This window comes from Phyllostomus discolor, chromosome 5 (genome assembly GCF_004126475.2).
Source record: "Phyllostomus discolor isolate MPI-MPIP mPhyDis1 chromosome 5, mPhyDis1.pri.v3, whole genome shotgun sequence".
NCBI lineage: Eukaryota > Metazoa > Chordata > Mammalia > Chiroptera > Phyllostomidae > Phyllostomus > Phyllostomus discolor.
The window spans coordinates 24,613,612-24,619,444 of NC_040907.2; the positions used below are offsets into that span (position 1 = coordinate 24,613,612).

At 51.1% G+C, this 5,833-nt stretch overlaps 1 long non-coding RNA gene across 1 annotated transcript; it reads right to left on the minus strand.

Moving 5' to 3' along the window:
- Positions 1 to 957: 957 nt before the first annotated feature.
- On the minus strand, positions 958 to 5,611 carry LOC118500570. The gene is made up of 3 exons (XR_004903143.1): positions 5,474 to 5,611; positions 1,867 to 4,044; positions 958 to 1,278 (listed from the first exon to the last, which is right to left on the minus strand). It is a non-coding gene; the product is annotated as an uncharacterized LOC118500570 (long non-coding RNA).
- Positions 5,612 to 5,833: the final 222 nt, after the last annotated feature.

Consider the following 5,833-nt stretch of genomic DNA (forward strand, 5'->3'; position numbering starts at 1 on the left):
CTGCAGGCGGCTGGAACTGTGCACATAAACCCAGGGCCTGGGAGGCGTCATGTTGGACTCTGAGTGGGAGAAGCAGAGGAAGGTGACGTGCCGAGAGAGGGGAGAAAAGGCAATGAAGAGTGGGGGAGCTCCTGGCTGCGGCCCTTCAGGCCCCCCTGCATTCGGGTCCTGCACATCCCGGATTCAACCCGCGTCTTCACAGCTCAGCTCCTCTCCTGCTGAAGCCAGCCTGGGTGGGCTTCTGCTTCACCCAGCCTAGGAAAGCAGAGCCACTGAGGGTTTCTCTCACTGGTTTCCAGCTCCTTGCCCCAGAACTCGAGCCAGGCCCAGGGGCTGTGCTGCAGACCCCCTCACAGAAAACATCCCTGAGCTCACATTCCTCCATTGCCATGAGCTGATTTTACCATCGTCTCTTTCTTCTCGTAAAGAGAGTTTTTCCAGGAGGTCCTTGGACCATTGTGTAAGAAGATCCTTGATTCATTCTCTCTCTCTCCTAATTGTAGTCCTCAAACGCGTCCGAATCCCAGGGTGGGAACCCAAGCTCGGGCACCAGCTGAGGCCCAGCCACCATGCTCCCAGGGTTAAATGTGTTCTCTGGGTGGCCTCACCCATCAGGATTCTGGGCACCGTGCAGACAGCCTCTCCTCCGTGATGAAATTACCCACTCAGACGGGTGCCTGTCTGCCGGGTGGCATGCTGGTGGAATTTCAACAGGCCTGCAACCCTGCTCTGCAGGGACTGCCAGGGAAGGCACCAGGCGCCAGCCATCAGCCATTCACCTAGACTAAGGTGAGCCTGAGCCCAGCTTCCTCCCAGGGAGGACAGGAAGGGGTAGGGTACGAAGCAGTGGCTTTTGCCATTTCCAGTACCTTGTCTGCCCCCAAATCCCTCACACATACCCCAGGTCAGCAGCCCTTTCCTGTGTGGGGCTAGAGAGATGGAATGAGGACCTGTTACTCAAGTATTTTAATCATCTGTAGTGGCTAACAGACCACCCCAAAACACAGGGACTCAAGGTAGCAGCCATTTTATTCAGAGTTGATTATGAGGGGTGACTGGGCTCAGCTGGAAGGTTCTTCTGCTCCTGTAAAGTCAGCGGGGTGTGCAGGCGTCTGGGACTTGGCTGGGCTTGGACGTGCAAGGTGGCTCATTCACATGCCTTGTGCTTACTGGGAGTGGATGAAAGGTGAGGTGCTTCTCCCTTTCTGTGGAGCCTCAGGTCTTCTCCTCCATGAAATCTTTTCTCGTGGTCTCTCCAGCACAACAGCCAGCTCAGGACTCCCAAAAGCACAGAAGAAGCTTTGAGACTTCCTAAAACTTAGGCCAGGACATGGCACAGTCCCACTTCTCTGCATTGTCTTTGTTAAGACTCACAGGCCCGCCCAGACTTCCCAGGGGAGGAGACCACAAAGTGGTGTGAATGCCAGGACACAGGGTTTGTTAAGGGTCAGCTTTGGAGCCTGCTGGCCTACTGAGAAGAAACAAAGCCATGATCTGATCTTGGCTTACAGACCATCAAAAGAGACAGGACTTGCAGATACTCAAATGTGGATGTCGTGTCATCGTACACAGACCTGCTCCATTGGGACCTTAGATGCTGAAATAGGCACCTTCATGCACACTCAACCGCACCTTCATACTGGCATGCCCATGAACTCACACTCACACACACTCACCTTCATAATAATATGGCCATGCACTGACACAATCTCTCTCTCTCACGCACACACACGCACTTGCACACTGTATGTTTTGCACATCCTTATTTAACCTCTCATGTGTAGGCCTTCAATTAGACAGGCTGGCCCAAGACCCAGGATTCACTTAAATGATTACTCAAGTGAACAGTAACACAGCACAGCTCACCTGGACCGGAGAAAAACCATGGGTGTAGAAACAGGGGACGCAGAATTCTGAGCATCCCTTGGGGCCAGAGAAAACCTCTCAGGGAGAGCCTGGCTCCACACAGACCTGCAAGGAACCTCAATGGGAGAAAATGATTTAATTATCGGAGTGTCACCAAACAAATTGTATGCCTCATTTTTGGGTACTTAATGTTTATGGTAATTAACGTTATGAAGATTTTTCTTCTCTCTTCTGTTTATATTTAGTTTAGTCATCCACAAAAGAGCTAAAATTATTTCAACTAATTTTAGGCACTCTCTTTTATGTTGCCCCTACATTTCTTCCCCCAGCACTGCTACCCAAATGCAATCTTCAACTTCAGAGACAGCCAAATTCAGGACAAATTGGAATCAATGCGGCCTTTGTCTTGGCTAATAAGTGGCTGCCGCACAGAGGAGTGCGCAACTGCTAATTGGCCGATCTCAATAGGGAAGAGACAATGGTGGTGAGAAAGCCGGGGGATTAATTATAGGGCCGCCTTCTTCGAACCCCAGCCTCCTCTGCTTCTGGCCTGCAATGCCACATGGGTGGGCCTCTCCAACTCGGTCTTCGGAAACAACAAGTCCTGCCAGATGGAATTCTGCACTGGGGACTCAAACCAAACACCAAGCACACACAAAGGTCAAGGGGGAGAAAGGTCCACAGTGAGCAGGTGGCTACCCATGAGGGGGAGGGCCCGAGAGTGTGTGTGCTGCAGCAGGGGGATGAGGGGACCCTTACTGTCACAGGGAAGCTTTGTGCACCTGCTCCTGAGGGAGGTAAGGCGATGATGCCCCCTCCCGATGAGAAAATCGAGGTCCAGAAAGGCGAGGGAATGTGCAGAGTATGGCATGTTAGCTCCTCAAACAAGGCAACGGTGCCCCCACTGAAGCCGCCAGGCCAAGAGTAAGGACTCCTCTGAATCTGGACTTGAACTCGACTTGGCCTGATTTCGAAACCCATGCTCTTTGCACCACTCTCTACATCGTTCCTCCGCCATTAGTCTCTGGCCTCCGAAACCTCATTTCATTTTCTTTGGGGTAAAGGAAGTGCCTCCTAAATGTCCCCGTTAAAATGCAAATACATCTGCTGAGTGGAGGAAGGCATGCATCTCTTACCCCAGATTTGCTGTTTAAATTAGGCACCTGACACAGGGAGGGGGGCGCAGGTTCTTGAGGGAATGACACACACCGCTCTGAGGAGGGGAGGGGAGCTGCTGAGACAGCAGGCCTAGATGCAGCTCAGTGGTCATCTTGGGAATGGGGTAGGGAAGCTCACAAGGGGTGGTATCTGGAAGGAGTGCATGGGAGTGATTGCACCGAAGACAAAGTGGGCCAAATCCAACAGACCAAGACCAGAGTTGGTATTCTCGTCTCAAAAGCTATTCTCCCTGCCAGATTCCACATGTCTGTTGCTTCACCTGGGTCCCCAACTCCGTCCTCTCCTTGACCTGATCTTTCTGTTCTACCTTCAAAACGTATCCTCTCCTCTCCGGCCTCTCAGTCATCATCTCATGCTCAGTGTGGCTTCTGCCCCATGTCAAAGTGAAATGGTGCTGGACTTGCTAAAAGCAGCCAGTTGGATTTTATCTGGGCTACGGCAATAGAGGGGAGAGACTTCTGGGCAGGGTTGGGTGCAGCTCCAGGCACAGCAGAGGCAACTGGGGATTTATAGCCCAGGGGCAGGGTGAGAGGGTCGGCGGACGGAACACCACTGAGAGAAACTTAGCTCGGTATCAAAGGCAGGGGGGATTCCTACTAAGTGGCCTGCCAGGATTCTTGCTAAAACTGGGCTCAGCAGAGCAAGAGTGGCAAACCAAGGATGAGGCCAGTTGAGAGGAAGGCTCAGAGGACATGTGACACAGATGAAAGCTGGTCAGAGTCCTTGTCACCTGTCTCTGAGCCCTCTGCCTCCGGGGTCACTCCTCCTGCCCACCCTCAATACACAGTCAGAATTGTCCCCCAAACCTGGGGATTCTGATCCCATCACTTTCCAACTTTAAAGCCTCCATCAGCCCCCCACCATCCTCAGTATTATATACAAACACCTCGTACGATGGACACAAGGCCGTTCAGCTGCAGCCGGAGAGTCTTGGAAAACCTGGCCCAGAAGGAAGAAGACTCCTTGGTGTTTGCTCCCGATTCCATCTGGGTCCTGGGCCTGGAAGGGTTAAACACACCTGAACACAGCCTTCCTTAGCTGGTACCTTGCTCTTACACAACAGAACGCTTTAGTGTTTCCAAAACTCCCTCTTGGGCTTTATCTCCTCGATTTTCACAGCCTCCCTGGGTCACAGGCAGTCTCCTCACCACAGATGAGGAGTCAGAATCAGGGTGGTTAGGTGCCCTGCCCCGGCCACAGCTCAGCCAGCTTCGGAGCAACCTGATGTTGTGATCGCTCCCTCTCCCCACTGGGTGATAAGCTTCGGAAGCAGAGGTGCCATGTCTGCTTGGTTTACCATTTTATCCCCACACTCAGCAGTACCTGTCCCTGGTGCACAGGACCATTCAATAGAAATGGCAATGAAATTACTACCACTTATTGAGGACTTACTTTGTATGGATCCCATACTAAGTGTGTTAAAAGGACACTCTTTGCCTAACACTGTTATTAATCACATTCAACAGATGGAGAAACTGAGGCCCTGGGCAGTTAAATCACTGACTCAGAGCAGCACATGAACAAATTAGTAGAGCAGGGACTTTCACCTGGGTCTGCTGGAGCCCATGGTTCCAACCCGCACACCACACTGCCTCATAACTGCCCTGTGAGTGAGGGAGGGAGGGACTGCAGGAAGGACCTCAGATCCTGAGCTCCTTCCGGCGTGCTGGCCTCTTCTCTGCATAACCACCTCCTCGCGTCCCTCCCCACCCTGACCTCCGGGCTCAGCTGAGGTTGACACTTTGCAGGCAAAAGAATTCCCAAATATTAATGCTTATAGCTAATGTTCTTCAATAAAGATAATTTCAATGTTTTAAGGTATTAATGTTCTTTTGACTGGTCTCCTTTCTAAGCAGTTCTGAGTAAACACATCTATCTAGGGCTGATTGATTCTTGCAAATTGCACTATTACCGCCTAAACTAGGACATTCTGAGTCACACACTCGAGAGGAAGAATGGTTTGGGGTATGCATGTGTGAGTGTGTGTTAATATTTTTTTAAGTTTCCTTTTGTGCCCAACTAGAGAGAAATATTTGAAATTCAAATAATGAGGTATTCATAGTGAGTTTAGCTTTTCTTATGCCCAGGGTAAAAATAAAATAAAATGCTAGACCTTTTTCTTCCTCCATTATACAGTGCTGACTTTCCTTTCTCATTATGTTTACGTCTAAGATTTGAATGAGAGTAAAATCTAAAGGAATTACCACAATTCTTCAGTACATTTGCAAATCAATTAAGAGGAGCCAAATTGTGCTCCTGCCTTTTGCAGGGAGCCCGCCCTCCCCAGCTCACGGGCGCTGCAGCCCACAGCTGCCTTGCACACAAAGCGCAGCTGTCACGTCCAGAAGCAGGCTTGGCATTTCAGCGCTCACCTCCAGTGGCCAGTGCCAACCGTTGAACCAACCCCTTGCTGGGCAGCTCCACTTACCTGCCAGAAGCTGAGTCTCCCACAGGGTGTTAATGGTGCTGGAAAAGTACACACCGTCTTTGGAGTCCGACAGAGACCCGGCTGTGCAGTCCCCACTCTTCGACCTTGGGCAAATCACCTCACCTCTCTGAGCCTCACTTGCTTTGGCTGCAAAGTGGAAACAATAATGCCTCTTCCAAGGTTGTCCTGAGAATGCTCTCTGGAGGGACGGAGCTCCCGCCTGCCTGGCACACATGGAGCCAATGGGGTTTACCGTTCCTTTATTCAGAGCTCAGAGGGAGGGTGAGATTTATTTTTTACTTCTCATTCCAGGTCCCTGAGGCTGTCTCATATACCTAGGTCCTACAGGAGAGGATATTC